Source organism: Triticum aestivum, chromosome 6A (assembly GCF_018294505.1).
Source record: "Triticum aestivum cultivar Chinese Spring chromosome 6A, IWGSC CS RefSeq v2.1, whole genome shotgun sequence".
NCBI classification, from domain to species: Eukaryota; Viridiplantae; Streptophyta; class Magnoliopsida; order Poales; family Poaceae; genus Triticum; species Triticum aestivum.
The window spans coordinates 257152831-257170440 of NC_057809.1; positions in this window are offsets into that span (position 1 = coordinate 257152831).

Below are 17610 nucleotides of genomic sequence, written 5' to 3' on the forward strand. Positions count from 1 at the left end.
GAAGGAAATCTTCTATCATTTAACCTTATTTTCTAAAAGAGAGGTGGATAAGAAACATGTAGAAAATATGATCAGAATGCTATAAAATTTCATGATGCGAGGATACGCACACGCTTCTTAGAATGGAGTTGACATTCTTTTGCTGGACTGGAGCGGACTAGTTCTTTGGCCACTGGAATCTACTTATTATCAAAGGGAGTTGGGTTTCTCTGCGCTAGAGTAGTATCTATGAAAAATAGAGTTGGTTTATTATCTCCTGGTGTTTGGATCTTTTGCAAAGACCTGGTTTGTAACCCTTCAGATTCTAACATAGCAATCTTCCCCTTGCATGCATTATATAGAAGAATGGTGCTTCAATTATAAAACATGCTACAATAGAGATTGAATAGGTACTGCAGAATAGAAAGGCATGACATATTGACATGTATTCCCTCAAATAAATGGATGGGTCTAGGCGTATTTCAGTTCTAGATACATCCAGTTTTATCCATTTCTGTGACATGTAATCCGGACGGAGGGAGTATGATGTAAGAGATAGGGATATGACAGGACAACATAGTAGAAAAACACTGAAAACCCACTACAGAACCAAAGTAATCAAACCCACTAATATGAGATAGTACACTCATGCAGCTCAAGATGCAAAACTACCAGGCAGTCTTCCTTACAAAAATCAACATTGTGACCTTTAATCATAGATTTTGCTACAACTAAATTTAGATAAGATAAAGGTTGGATTCACGCGGATTAACAAAATACATGCTGATGTAAAAATATAGTGATATACAACTTGTACTTACATCTGCATTGGAGTACAGAGAATTCCTGCAAGAATCTTTCCTCACAGAAGAGACTAGTGTAGAAATTCTTCTATCTGTTAGGCTTATTTTCTAAAAGAGAGATTGGTAAGAAACATGTAGAAAATATGATCATCATGCTATAAAATTTGATGATGCAAGGATACGCACACGCTTCTTAGAATGGAGTTGACATATTTTGGCTGGACTGGAGCGGACTAGTTCTTTGGCTACTGGAATCTACTTATTATCAGTAGGAGTTGGGTTTCTCTATGCTGGAGTAGTATCTATAAAAACTGGAGCTGGTTTATTATCTCCTGGCGTTTGGACCTTTTGCAAAGACCTGGTTTGTAACCCTTCAGACCCTTCAGATTCTAACATAGTCGTCTTCCCCTTGCATGCCTTGTATAGAATAATGGTGCTTCAATTATAAAACATGCTACAGCAGAGAGATGGAATAGGTACTGAAGAATAGAGAGGCATGACATTTTGACATGTATTCCCTCCATCCAGAAAAAAAGGATGGGTCTAGGCGTATTTCAGTTCTAGATACATCCTTTTTTATCCATTTCGGCAACATGTAATCTGGGCGGAGGGAGTATGGCGTAAGAGCTAGGGATACGATAGGACAACACAGTAAAAACACTAGTTAAATGTAAAATTGTATGCTAGCGGAATACGTACAGAAAAAACTAAGGCAACATACACGTGTATGATTGGGAAACTAAGATGGTATTGCAACAGAGCACTAGAATAGCACTTCAATGTAAAAAAAACATGGTATGGTAGACAGATGGCATTGCGATAGAGTAGAATGAGAGTACTTGAATTCGAAAACATGTTATCATGAATGGAATAGGTACTGAAAACAGGAAGGCATGACATATTTACATGCATGATCAACATGCTAAGCACATGGCATTGCAACAGAGTAGATACACTCCAGGACATTATATGCATGTTGTACCCATATCACGGGCCAAGTTAGAGCAAGGACCTTGTGGGGTGAAGAGGATTCAACATCTTTTAGCAAGTCTTCTGACGAACTGCCTTTACATGTTCCATCATATTGGGTATCATTGACGTCAAGTTTATTGGCCTTTACATTGCTCGGTGAGGTTCTTGTGGATATATCAGTGTGTGCAATTATATCTGACATGCATGGAAGACAACTAGTAGTTAGATTTATGTAATGAGTGCATGCAGGAGACAACATAAATAGTAGGACTGGGGTTAACTAGCAGCAACAGGTCTCAAAAACTAAAGGGGGAACATAGATGAAAGCTACAAAATATGTATCATTTGTACTCGAGATTAACTAGATGGCACACAAAAGTATTAAAGAACAACATAGGTAATACTAGAAGTGGTATAATACTATAATCACCAGCCTGTGGGATAGCATTGGCTGATGGATGATCACTATGGAACAGCATTACCTAAAGAACAAGTATCTTAGCTGAACTATGGAATAGCATTAACTCCTGAACAAGACCCGTAAGAGATCAGCATGAATATACAGTGAAATGTGATAGTCTATTTTCCATGCTTAGATGAATAACAAAGCCATAAATGTTGCACACAAGTAAGATGAGGGTACAACCTATCTAGCCGCCATCCATAGGAGTGAGCATCATGTGCTGACTTGTCGATGGCCTTGAAGTTGTTGTGGCTGTCCATGTCAGGCACGCGCATTCGATGCAAGGAACTGTTGAGTGGGGACTATAGCTCCCTTTTGGTGTATGCTTCCCTTGTTGGAGCAGCTGCGGTGAGTCGGAAGATGGTGTGGCTGAAGATGCAGATAACGCATAATGTTAAGAACGACACATCTCTTTGATCTGAAGAAATACACTAAGAGATCAACAACAAGGTATGAGAGTGGTCACACGTCTGTTGACTAAGACTAAATTGGGGTCACAGGATTTTATTTTATTTTGGTACTGTCCGATCTATGTCGGATGGCTTGATGGTCGTCTTGTGCCTCCCGGCTGACACTGTTAGGAATCTTCCCCGTAGAGCCAGCGACCAACGGCAAAGCAGCTTGCCTCTGCCGTCCGTGGCCCCAACCAAAACCCTGCTCCCCGCCCCACCGCACTGCCGTGGTTGCGCCGCCCCTGGGCCAATCCACAAAGACTCCCCGTCATCCAGATTCGGTGACGGCAGTACCTTGAACCCACACAACTCTAAGATAGCCATCTAAGCGCTGCTTCCGCGGCGAACTTGCGGCCCCGCGCCCTTGGGAATCCATTGGTCTAGAATAAAAATTCAGACAACTAACGTCTAAATAAAGTGATTTTGAGATAAGGGTGCGACCTATCTAGTGGCATGGTGAAGTAGGCAAGTCCAGCTGCCGAGTCAGTGATGCCGGCGCGGTTGCGGTGTCCGCTGGTGGCAGGGAAACAGTGGTGTCGTGACGGTCGACGGCTACGGGGAAGTAGTGTCGGGACTCTAGACGGATCCGAAGTTGGAGCCGCCCTGGCACCATGAACAACGGCGGGGGTGAATCGGCTTTGGTACAGTTCACGCGGCCGTCGTCGAGGCAGCTCCAGCAGCATGGAGTAAGAGGCACACGGCCCAGTGCACGACGGCAAATGGACAGCGTCTCCGGCATTAGGGAGGAGGGTGGCTGTGAAATTGGTGCGGTGGGGGCGCCATGGAAGAGGGGCTGAGGTTTCCCGGCTCGGGAGAAGGGACCTTCCGGGAAGAAGGTGATTTTGCGCCCACGAGGTATGAATGGGGGGGGGATTGGGAGGGGAGTGGAACCATGTTTTACGAACGCATTTGTCTGAAATGTGAGGGGGAGTTATAGTTCTACCACTGCCTTTAGGCTTCTCGGCTTGGGTCTGTGTACTGAGGGTCGGGGATAGTAGAGTAACTTTGCTTCTCCCCAAATAGTGGGCGGGAGCAATTTCGGGCGAGGTGGGCGTGTTTTGAAATATAGTGGGCGTGAGCAATTTCAGGCGAGGAGAGCGTGTTTTGAAATAGTGGACACGAGCTATTTCGGGCGAGGAGAGCGTGTTTTGCCAACCATGGTTTATGAATTATTCGGCACATGTCATTTTGGCCTAGGAGAAGGCGCGATTGGATGAAGTTACGAACCTACCCTCGATGCACAACGGGCCAATTAATGCATCTCCCACATAGGACGATAATTTCACGTCTCCCATTTATTTGATCGGGCGAATTCCACCGCGTAGAGGATATTTAACGGTTCGTTCAAAATTTGGGAGAACGAGTATCCACGTCTACCTTACCAAGTCGATTCGAATCAAATTTAGAAATATTAGCTTGCCAGTTCTTTTTTAGATGGAGAGATGATGCTTGGGAGTAATGTGTTTTTACATGCTCGTTGCTAGCGATTTACTATATGACAAATAGTTGACCCACTCAAAAACGGGAATCAAAACCAAAATGAAATATCTCGATTCAATAAAATAGCTCATTCACCAGGCCAAAATAGTGAACTAAATCCAAAATTGAACACCTCAATCGAATAGCATGTTGTACAGTATTATAGTACTCCATGAACATGTTGAAAGTCAAATTAATGAACTTGTTTGATATGCGCATATATCCGTTCATGTGTGGATTGCAGACAACATGTTCTCCAATTTAAATATTTGAATGCAAGTTTATATTGAAACATGGTTTATATCAGTCTTTGATGCATAAAACGCGACCTCCCCCTCTCCCGGACTCCTTCTCTCTCTCTCTCTCTCTCTCTCTCGCCAACAATCTTCAATTATGTCGCACACATCCAACACACAAACCTTGTTGGTCCTCTCTCTTTCTCTCCATCTCTCTCTCTTTGTGGTGTGCTGGGGGGTCTTTCTAGTTCGCATGCATATATACTCCATCTATAGGTCTCTCTCGCCACACTATGTATGATTCTCTAGTCCAAGCTAGATATCTTGGGTGCACTCATCGTACGCACACAAATTCCTTGGCTCGTTGCAGTAACTCTCTCACACACCACTCTGTCATCTCAGAGCTCTTCCCCCTCTCTCTCAAACTCTCCATCTACCTGGGTCACACATACAATGCATATCTCACTCGCACTCGATAGGCCCATCTAAAAGTCTATCTCTCTCCCTCGTTCCCTCTCCATCTGACACGCACACACACACAATCTCATGCCTAGCTTGCCAAGTATGATGGTCTCTCACTAAATTGTAGGCACACGCAGTCCCCCCTATATGTATATGACTAGCTAATCTTAGTATCCATCACAAACTTGTGCATGGTCTATCTTTATTTCTCTCGGGGCATCTTTCTATCGCGCGCGCACCTCCCTCGATCTCCCATCCATATGTCCCCTCACGATCTCGAGGGGGTCTCTCTATCACAAACACACCCTCTCGCCATCCCCATGCATCCATGTTCTCCATGTGTCCCTCTCGACCTTTATTGCTTGTTGGCCAGACCTCTATTTGACATGTGATATAGGGGTGTCTCTCTCCAGTGCAAACAATCACACATTAGCTATCTTCGTGTAGCTCCTCGCCTCGCTTTTCTATCTTGGAGATGCATGCGTGATATGTTCGCCTAAGAAACAAAAAAACACACACTCTCTCTCTAATTTATCGTTTGTTGTCACTTTCTCTTTCACACACACACTCTTTTTGCACACTTACTCATTCTCCTTCACACGCACTTGATCCCTCTCGACTTAGGCACTCTCCTCGGTCCATAGCATATTGATTTATTGAAATGTCAAACATAACAAAGTTTGACCATGTATGTGGAGCAAAAAAATTACATCTGGAACGACAAACAAATACCATTAGATTCACCATGAGATGTAGTTCCGTATGATGTATCTTTGGTATTGAAGATATAAATAGCACTTGTGTAAACCTGATCAAAGTTTCCAAAGTTTGACTTCTGATACATCTCCAACGTATCAATAATTTTTTATTGTTCCATGCTATTTTATATGATTTTTGGGACTAACCTATGAACCTAGAGCCTAGTGCCAATTTCTATTTTTTTCTTGTTTTAGAGTATCGCAGAAAAGGAAAATCAAAAGGAGTCTAATTGACCTGAAACTTCACGGAACTTATTTTTGGACCAGAAGAAGCCCACGGAGTATCGGAGATGGACCAGGAGATGTCTCGGCTGCCCACGAGGTGGGGGGTGTGCCCACGAGGGTGGGCGCGCCCACCCGCCTGGGCGCGCCCCCTGCCTCGTGGACAGCCCAGAGGTCCACCGACGTACTTCTTCCTCCCATGTATACCCATATACCCTAAAAACATAGGGGAGCAAAATAGATTGGGAGTTCCGCCGCCAGAAGCCTCCATAGCCACCGAAAACCAATCTAGACCCATTCTGGCACCCTGTCGGAGGGGGAATCCCTCTCCGGTGGCCATCTTCATCATCCCGGCGCTCTCCATGACGAGGAGGGAGTAGTTCTCCCTCGGGGCTGAGGGTATGTACCAATAGCTATGTGTTTGATCTCTCTCTCATGTTCTTGAGGTGGTATTATCTTGATGTATCGCGAGCTTTGCTATTATAGTTGGATCTTATGATGTTTCTCCCCCTCTACTCTCCTGTAATGAATTGAGTTCTCCCTTCGAAGTTATCTTATCGGATTGAGTCTTTAAGGATTTGAGAACACGTGATGTATGTCTTCTCGTGCTTATCTATGGTGACAATGGGATATCACGTGATCCACTTGATGTATGTTTTGGTGATCAACTTGTGGGTTCCACCCATGAACCTATGCATAGGGGTTGGCACACGTTTTCGTCTTGACTGTCTGGTAGAATCTTTGGGGCATTCTTTGAAGTACTTTGTGTTGGTTTGAATAGATGAATCTGAGATTGTGTGATGCATATCATATAAACATACCCACGGATACTTGAGGTGACATTGGAGTATCTAGGTGACATTAGGGTTTGGTTAATTTGTGTCTTAAGGTGTTATTCTAGTATGAACTCTAAGGGCTGTTTGTGACACTTATAGGAATAGCCCAACGAATTGATTGGAAAGAATAACTTTGAGGTGGTTTCGTACCCTACCATAATCTCTTCGTTTTTTCTCGCTATTAGTGACTTTGGAGTGACTCTTGTTGGCATGTTGAGGGATAGTTATGTGATCCAATTATGTTATTATTGTTGAGAGAACTTGAACTAGTGAAAGTATGAACCTAGGCCTTGTTTCCTAGCATTGCAGTACCGTTTATGCTCACTTTATCATTAGTTACCTTGCTGTTTTTATATTTCAGATTACAAAACCTTTATCTACCATCCATATACCACTTGTATCACCATCTCTTCGCTGAACTAGTGCACCTATACAATTTACCATTGTATTGGTGAGTTGGGGACACAAGAGACTCTTTTGTTATTTGGTTGCAGGGTTGCTTGAGAGAAACCATCTTCATCCTACGCCTCCTACGGATTGATAAACCTTAGGTCATCCACTTGAGGGAAATTTGCTACTGTCCTACAAACCTCTACACTTGGAGGCCCAACAACATCTACAAGAAGAAGGTTGTGTAGTAGACATCAACTTCTCAAAAACTTAAATGCAATGCATTATTGAGCGGATGGAATATCTCTTTCCCCCTCTCAGCTATCTGACGCACCACTCAGCCTTATCGGGGCTCCTCAATCTCTCTCAAACTTTATATCTCCCTGGTTCACACATACACATGTCTCGCTCGCGCTATACATATAGACCCATCCAACACTCTCCTCCCTTGTTTTCTCTTTATGTGAAACGCACCCCCTAATAAGTACAATAATCCCTCACTCCATCATAGGCGGAAGCACTCCCCCCCTAAGTATTATTATCTATCACTAGCCATCAGGAACACAAGTATTGTCTCCTTCCATCCATATGTCTATATTGATATCTCTCGCGGTATCTTCTATCGCACACACACCTTGTCACTTGATCTCCCACCCATGTAGTCCCATCATGATCTCCAGGGGATCTCTCTATGACAAACATACACTCTCTCCTCCACATGTCTGCATTTTCTCCGTCTGTCTCTCTCGACCTCTCTCCCTTGTTTGTCAGACCCCTCTTGGCCACGTGCTAGGGGTCTTGCTCTCTCGGTTGAAAACAACCACACACTATCTCCTCATCCTTGCTTCCGTTGTCGAAGATGCATGTGTGATATGTTTGCATAAGACACACACATTTTTTCTCGACTTTTATTGAGTGTTGTCCATGTCTCTTTCACACACGCACACTCACTTTTTTCACTCACTCTTTCTATTTCACTCTCTCTCTCTCTCTCTAGTTAGGGACTCACTCACGTCAATAAGCATATGGATGTTTTGAAAAGTCAAACCTCAGAAAATTTTGACCAGGTATATGTGGAGAAAAACATTTACATCTGGAAAGATCATTAGATTCATCACAACATGTACTTACTTCATACTATCATTTATCTTTGGTATTGTAGATATAAGTAATTTATTTATAAACTTGGTCAAAGTTTCAAAAGTATTACTTCAAAAGAATGTTGGAACTATAGTATCGAACGGAGGGAGTAGCTCTCTCTCTCTCTCTGCTATCTCTCACGGGCCTCCCCTCTCACATGAACACTCTATACCGACAGATTATACGCTCACTATGTCAGCGTATAGCTTCGTATATTGTTTAGTTGATCGGTCAACCAGTCCTCATGCTGCCTTGTCAGCTCGTGTTCTGTATGGCCCATGTGGCAGTGGGTGAAAATAAGTAAACTAGAGGCCCATCTGACACACGGTGAAGTAAACAAAGTTGAAACCGCTCGGGGTAGCACCCCGCACGCTAGTAAATTGAGGGCGCATTGAGACTACCCACAATGGGACTAACATAGGTGGTAACACCACACTTATCTAGGAAAAATAGATGATGTGGCATGTAATTAATGAACAAAGAGAGGCATGTGGTAACATATCTAGTTACTGTAACATCACACATATCAAGAAAAGAGGAGTCTACAACATAATAAATGAAGTGATGCATGACACAACACATATGTTACTACCCACTATGGAGGTGGTCACATAGACTAGTAACATATGCATGTTATTACTACTCTAAGTTACTCCACACTGTGACTAGTCTGAGGACACACTTCTTCCGCGTGGAGGATGCACTCGCGCACAATTCACCACTACACGGCGGCGTGCACAGAAGGACGCACTCGCGCACACCCAGCACACAACACACACCAACACACGTGTACACCGGCGTCGCTGCCGGTTGAAATGGAGAGGCGGCTCGAGCCGAAACCGCATCCGACGAGCCTGGACTTCATCAGCAGCCTCCCCGATGACATGCTGCTCATCATCATCGGCCTCCTCCCCACCAAATCTGTCGTGTGGACCGCCCTGCTCGCCCGGCGGTGGCGCCCCCTCTGGCGCCGCGTCCCCCTCAACCTCACCGTCGACAGATGCCTCTGCGACGGGGATTGCAAACGCATGGCCGCAGTCTCCAAGATCCTTTCATCGCAACCTGGGCCAGCCAGACGCCTTGACATCTGCATGTTCAGTACCAACTGCAAGGTCCAACCCAAGTTCGATGAGTGGTTCTTATCCCCTGCCCTAGATCAGCTCGAGGAGCTCATCTTCGAAGTTGGATGATGTCGCTCTCTGCCGCCATCCGCGCTCCGCCTTGCGCCAACGTTGCGCCGCGCCAGCTTCAGCTCCTGCTATCTTCCCTAGATTAATGTCGCGCCCGCCCTTCTTCTCCCTCAACTCAAGCAGCTTGACCTCTTCGACGTTGTCATCTCGAAGAAGGCTATGGAGCAACTGCTCCGCAGCTCTACCACGCTCGAGTACCTTCGTCTTGAGCAGATCCACGGTTTCATTAGCCTCCACATCGCCTCGACGAATCTCCGATGGATTTATGTCTTGTTGGCCCCGCAACAAGACATCAATTGGGTAGAGATCACTCCAGCTATTCCACGTTATGGTCACTGAGAATGCGCCTTTCCTTGAGAGATTTCTTGTATCGGATCTAGAAGGTCCAACAAAAATCAGGGTCATTGACACGCCGAAATTGACAGCGTTGGTGCACTCATCTGCCAAACTCTCCGAACTCTTTATTGGATCCGTAATCGTTCAGGTACAACACTCATCTTGTTCTCCGTCTTCTTGAAATTCACATTTTTAAATTTCTTTTCATGTATTTATGACTGTCTTCTAGAAAATGATTCCCACAAGCTTGACCCAGTCGATTCCCACAAGCTTGACAGTGAAGATCTTGGCAATAAAATCTATCGGCCCCAATCTGGAACAAGTTGTTGGATTCCTTACATGCTTCCGTGCACGGAGAAGCTACTCATCAAGGTGAAACATTTCCATTAGTAAACGGTAATCACAACGTAGCTCAAATTTTTCGGTAATTTTCCCAAATTACGATGACAAGTGTAGTGTTCAAAACTGCATCTATGCACTACACCGAAAGAAATGTTTTTAGTATTTTTTCTTCACGTGAACACCTGCATCATTTTTTTTGTTGTACTACTATAGTAGCCTAGGCTATCATAGTGGAAAGTCACTTAGACTACTCCAGTAACTCTATGGTTTACCCTAAGAGCAAGTACTACCTCCATCTTGGTTTTACTCTCCTAGTTTGTAGTATCAAAATTTGACCATAGATTTAACTGACAAAATGTTAATGCATGTCACTAAGAACTATATCGTTGGATTCGTATTTGCAATTAATTTCAGAAATGGTAATTTTAGTGACATGCATTGGCATTTTCTTATGTAAATCTATGGTCAAAATTTTATACTAAATAAGAGGTAGTACAAAAGTGGGCTATAACGGCCCTTCACTATGTAGGGCAAAACACGTGCCAAATTCACTTGTGATGCTTTTGGAATCGATGCCCCTCCATTTCTCACTTGGTGCCCCAATCTGGATCACCTATTGTGCTCCGGTGCCAAATTAATAACTCACGGAATGAAAAAACACTTGTGTGGGAGAGAGAGAGGACTGAGGCAATAAAAAAACACTTGTTTGAGAGAGTGAGAGGCTGGTGTAGTTGGTTTGATTGATTTGTTTATACATGTGGGTCTGTGTGCACAACGGTGCCAACTCTCTCACATCGCGAGAACGGTGCCAAAATCTTTTGATTTGACATCGATGCGTATTATGTGGCATACTTTTGTGAAATATGGCATCGACCACATAGTGGAAGGCAATAAATTCCAAGCTCTTCATGTACTCCTAGGTAAATGAGAGGAAAGAGAAAGAGAGAGAGTGAAAAAATATCACTAGCCAGCCAACCCTATCGTATGAGCGAATGATATTGGTACATCTTGATGACACAACAATCTTATACAGCCAGCTGCTCTAATATGTTCTCTTCTTTTGCAGATAAAAAAAGACCCGAAAGTGAAAAATTTGTTGCACTATAACAATCCCATCGAATGCCTTGATCTCCATCTTACGGAAATTGATTTGATCGACTACCGAGGAAGCACATCTGAGATTAAATTGGCCAGGTTCTTTGTTCCAGAGGAATGTGTGCTCAAGGTAATGAGGTTTGGCATTCTCTGGTGCAACAATGAATGGCGTGCTGATCACCGCAAGCATCTAAGCCTAAATGACAAAGTCTCCGCAGAAGCTGAATTTGTTTTTGAAACATCAAGTGGCCAGAGACTCGAAAACTTATTTGCCCATTAGTGACTTTTAGTTTGTACGATAATGTTGCATCCACCTAAAGTAACAAAAGTTCTTACGTAAACTTCCTAGTATTTCCCTCTTCGTAGGTGCAGCATTACTCCTAACATTTGTAATATCAGTTTGAAGCTTGTAATATTGCCGTGTCCTATTCCCGTGTTTTCAAAATCCTGCGAATCAAACAGGTCCTGAGTTGGTGATGATGTTGTGTGTCACATCCTAGCTAGTCATGCATTAGAGTGTTGCATCATGTCTACCTTTCATCAGAAACTTGAATTGGGGAAGACAGAACCCCCAGCACCCCCTCTGGAATCAACTAAGGTTTACTAAAAATATTTTCAATGAACCTAAAATGCCCTTCTAAAACGTTCACTCTCTTTGTCTTGGGTTAGAACCTCTGGCAAAATTGGTGCACAATTTTCTAGGTCAACAGAAGGTCATTGAATTAAATCATATGTAATTTGCATTTGGGCATTTGAATGCTAGTAAATATTTTAAATGCTCAAATAATTCTGAAGATAAGTGTGGGCTGTTGGAAATATTCTAAACAGAGCCTCTGATTATTTTCAGGATTTTTAGAAGTGCCTAGCTATTTTTAATAAAGCCACAAACCTACAGAAAAAAATAGAAAACAAAAATTAAAAGAGTGGGAGAGAACTTACCTGGCCGCAGCCCATCAGCCGGCCCACTTGGCGGACCAGCGCTGGGCTGGCCCATGCCAGCCAGCTGCTTTGTCCCTGCCAGGCAGACAGAGAGCTGCCGCCGGTGAGCGCGAGCTTGCCACGGCGCCAGCAGCTTGCCGCTTCGCGCGCCTGGACGCTGGATAGGATCCACGTCGCCGCCCCGACCCCGTGGACACCTCACTCGCCCCCTGCCTCTCTCCCTTGCTCTCCCGCACCATGGCCGACGCACCTGCCGCCGCACCGCCGTCGTAGTCGCGCCCTCCATCATCCCCGCGCCGAGCCACCGTGTCCAGAAGCTCTGCCGCCCTCCCCTCCTTCGAGCAAGCCGAGCCCCGAGCGCTCGCTTGCCCCACAGCCTCTGCAACAACCTCGCCCAACTCCGCCATCGCTGGAGATCCCCTTCGTCATCGCCACCGCATCAACTCGTCCCCGACCGCGCCGTGCATTCCTACGTGACCGCCGTGAGCTCAGCTACCTCCCCATCCTCTCCGTTTGCCTTCTCGTACACCTTAGCAACTACATGAAGCTTCACCGCACGTGCCACCGTCGAGCTCGTCGCCGACGTGTCTCCGACCAACTACCGGCCACACTACCGTGTCCAACACACCCACTGCACCCCCAGGAGGCCGTAGCACCCCTCTGCGCCCCCTGTCATGCCTCCTAACGCCGTTTCCGTGCACGCCCGAACTCCGGCCGCCACTTGGCTCGATGCCGGCGTCATCTCCGGCCACCCCCGCACACACCGCTTGCTCCACTCAGCGCGCGAGTTCACCAGCAGCATGTAGATGCCCTCCGCCGGCCATTTCGTCGCCGGAGGAGGAATACCGACGCCCTCCGCCGCGTCTGTCCTCGCCGGAGGCTTAACGCCGGCGGGTTTGAACTGTTGACCTTGACTGGGTGGGCCCAGGTTGACTCCCCTGAGTCTATGACAAGTGGGGCCCCCTCTGCTAATTAACCCAGATTAGTTTTAACTAAATTTAGTTAGTTTAAATAACTGCTGACACGCAGGACCCACTGGTCAGGTTGACCTGGACGTCCCTGTTGACCACTGACGTCACCCTGACGCACTGCTGATGCAATAACTAATTTTTGGATTTATTTTTATATAGAGAATTCCAGAAATTGTTGCAAACTTTAAAAAATCATAGAAATTAATCTATAACTCCAAATGAAAAGATTTATATATGAATTTTGATCAGAAAAATTCAATCTATCCATTGGTAGTGGTTTCATGCATGACAAAACAAGTTAACCTTGCCGTTTAAGCAAAATAAGATAATGCACTAATATGGCTATGTTAAATGAACTAACATTTGAATCTTTAATTCAAATGGGTTCATTCCTTTCTGTTTTAGCTTGCATTAGGCCAAGACACATTCATTTTTGCCATGTCATAGAATGCATCATATTGTTGCATATTGTCATGTGTTGACTATGTTCGATGTGTCTTTCATGGTAGGTTCTGCCTCCGAGGATAACCCCGAATATCCGTCTGAAGGGCAGTACCCTACTACCACTACATCAGGCAAGCATCCCCATTGATCATATCGATACAATCCCATGTTCTTGCCTCTGCTCTCATTCACTGCATTAAGACAACAGCGTTTCAAACTGCTGTGTGCTACGGTAGTTGAACCCTTATCCTCTGCATGACCTGTCATTGCCACAGTAACTAGATGAAACCCACTAACATGTGTAGGAGTTGATTGAGCCATGTTTGTGTTTCCTACCTTGCTATGCCTGCTATGCTTAGAGTTGTGTCAGGTCTGGTTCATCTAGGTGATGGGCTACAGTAAAATGATTATGTCGATAATGTGAGGGATGTGTTAAACATGTTTTGGTAAAGGTATCGATGAGAGGCCATGTAGGAGTACATGGTGGGTTGTTTCATTGAGGCCGTCCCTAAGAACTAAGATCTGTATGTGTGATTTAAGATTCAGTTACTACCATACATTGGGCCCGAAAGCAATGGACCCTCTCGGCTTCTTAATCACCCGAGTACTCTGTCTAGGAGTTGAAAATAGTTTCTGGTGTTTGTAGGTTATATGTTGGCGGCCGTGCGTAGCGCTGACCCTAGGGGTGGGCTATGTTGCGGTAGATACACCATGGCCGGGTATGTCGGGCGCCCGTTTGGCGTCTCGGGACCCTGTTCACATCGTTCAGTGCCGTATGTGGAAACCTCGGTCGGACTCCCTGCGGATGGAACCTGGATAGGCGATAAACCTGGACTAGAGACTTGAGTGTTTAGGTAGGCTGTGGCCGACACCCTCGTTGGGCTTCCGCTTAAAGGTTGCCGAGTACATGTCGTGTAAACGGTGGTAAGTGGTGAAAGCATGTATGAAGAAGTACACCCCTGCAGGGTTAACATCATCTATTCGAGTAGCCGCATCCACGGTAAAGGACTACTTGGTTGCCTATACAGTTCATAGACAAGTTAATGGATACTACTAAAAGACTCAAGATAAGCGTGAGTACCGAGGATGGCCCTCTCATAGGATGATGAGGGAGGATCCCCGGTGGAGTATTGTGTTGGTGATTAGTGGACTCGTGTGCGAAAAACTATTTTACTAGTGGTGTCCCGTAGGATAGCCTAGCCAAGAGTCAAAGCTGGCTTCCTGCAATAACTCCACCACCTTCTTGAGAATAAGCATGTATAGTAGGTTCTGATGTAAGACTTGCTGAGTACCTTTGTACTCATGTTTGCTTATTTACTATTTTCAGACGACAACACCGCCCCCTCCGATGGGTTTTATGTAGATCTCGACATCGATGAGTGACTTGCCACCCAGGTGGTGATCCTGGCCATGGAGGGCCCTATGTAGATAGACAGGCTTCGAGAAGCCTTCTTTCTTTCTACCGTCTGTACTCAGACTATTTGCTTCCGCATGTGCTTTTATGCTTGTATGACTCGAGTGTCGGGTCATGTGACCCCTACCTGTATGAACTTGTTATGCATGGCTCTCTAGAGCCTTTAAATAAAGTACTTGAGTTGTAGAGTTTTGTTGTGATGCCATGTTGTATTTAAACATATCGAGCCTATTGTGTGTATGATTGAAATGCTTGGTATGTGTGTGATCCGACAATCTAGTTGTTTATCCTTGGCAGCCTTTCTTATGGGGAAATGTAGTCTAGTGCTCCTCGAGCCATAGTAGTCCGCTACAGCCCGGTTCACCGGAGTCCTGCTAGCCCAGCACTACTGCTCAGGACACTTGACTGGCCGGCATGTGTTTCACTTTGTTCCTATGTCTGTCCCTTTGGGGAAATGTCACACGGTGACTTCCGGTGTCCTGCCTAGCATGCTACAGCCCGGGTTCCCCGGAGTCCTGTTAGCCCAGTGCTACAGCCCGGATTCACACACTGATGACCGACATGCTCAATGTGATTCATGTATGCCTGTTCCCATAGGTCTGTGCCGCTTTAGGTTCACGACTAGCCATGTCACCCGAGTTCTCTGTCATATGGATGCTAGCGACACTATCATATACGTGAGCCAAAAGGCGCAAACGGTCCCGGGCCACGGTAAGGCGACACCCGTGGAGATACCGTGCGTGAGGCTGCAATGTGATATGAGGTGTTACCGGCTAGATCGATGTGACTTGGAATCGGGGTCCTGACAGCGTTGGCATCGGAGCCAGACTGCCTGTAGGTTCGTTCAGCCAAACTGGTCGATGTCGAGTCTAGAAATGCTTTAGTTATATGTAGGGGAATGGATTGTGGGAGGGAACGTAAGGCTCTTTTACTCCTTTACCTTATGCCCTCTGATCTGAGTCATTCTTTTCTCATTCAACGTGGGTTAAGGACTAGGCTCTCTTCTTCTATCAGGTTCACGTCTTACTAATCCGTAGTAGCTTATAGGATTGTTGTTACAAGCCTCAGTTCAGTTTCTACTTTTAGTATGTTGCCAGTTGAATCAGAACCCTGATATGATGTTGTTGAGTGGTATGCAAACTATTGTGGATGTCTCAAATCTTTTTCTAAGCATTTATAGCCGTTATGCTGTCCAATTTTCCCTAGAAATTCTAAGGTCTTTGCATTGTGGTTGTGCTTTCAGATGGCCACTCGTGCTCAAAACCAAGTGGTTCACCTGACCCGGTGCCTCGATGTTCCCGGTCATACTGCTATGTTAGTTCGGGTACTGATCGAGACGGGTTACCGTTGGTATCCCGAATACATTGTCGAAGAGCAATTCTGAGACTTTAATCAAAGCCAATATTTCTGCACCGTCAGGATATTTCCTTCTTATCTTGGATCTACCGAGCCCCTCCACTGTTTCTATGGACTCAGGGTTACTGTTGAGATGGTTTTGTAGGATGCTGCCTATTCTATGATGACCATCATGCGAGTCAGGACTGGCCTGCTTCGGAACACCGACTTCCTTTATATGCCAGCTTCACTCCCGGGAAAGCAAAGGTATCTCCAGGCTATCTATGCTGAATCCACACGTGAGGACTCACTAACTCGCACCACTGCCGAGATGCTTGAGGATAAGGACCGCGAGAATCGGGCCTTGAGACTGGAGCTTTTCAACACCCGTGATGATCATTGGGCCACTTTGACTCGGTTTGCACCTGCTGTGCAAGCTGGATGTATGGATACGAGGGATCTGTATCCTGTGAGATCTGCTCTGCTAGACATGGTGGATTGGCGTGATGTGGGAGGCATCACCCCACCCCGTGGTCCCCGCAGGCCACCGTTTGTTGGTCCAAGACCTCATCCTAGCCCCTATGGTCCACAAGCTCCTCAGGACCGTCTGTTCCCGGATGTTCACGTTGAACTTCCAGGCTATGGAGGTGACTTCTATGAGGACTACTACGGAGCTGTCTAAGTTAGTAGTAGTATCACTAGTATTGTAATAGTTGTATCTCCACTATCCTGCGTGACTTGTGGAATATGACTTAGTGTGTAATCAATTCCGGAGGTGTCACATCCCTAGTCTGGTATGACCTAGACTAGCTAGTCATTTGTGCATCATGTTTAAATTTCATTTAAATTTGAAATGAGGATTGGTGGAACCCTCAGAATCATTTTTGAAAATGACCCAAATAAAAATTTCTCCAAAAGGGTCCAAGAAAATGCTCATGTTGCTCTCTGAAAATATTGGACAGAGATAAAAATCAAACCAATATTTTTAAGAGCTCATAGGTATTTATTTTGGGCATTTGGAATTAAGGCATAAATATTTGCTTTGGATATATATTGTTATATATACAAAATATTGTCCAAAAATTATGCCATTTATAAAGGAGCTCTGGATTAATATAACGAGCTTCCATAAAAAATGGCATAAGTAAATAAATTGATTTAGTATTATTACTAAATCAGAACAAATGTCAGAAAAATAGAAAAGAAAAAGAAAACAGGGAAAAAACCTTACCTGGGCTTCTTACCTGGCGCCTCTGGCCCAGCAGGCCAGCCCAGCCCACCACCGCCGTCGTCCTCCTGGCGCCAGTCGGCCAGGCGCGTGCCCGACGCGCGCGCACGCCGCCGCGCCACGC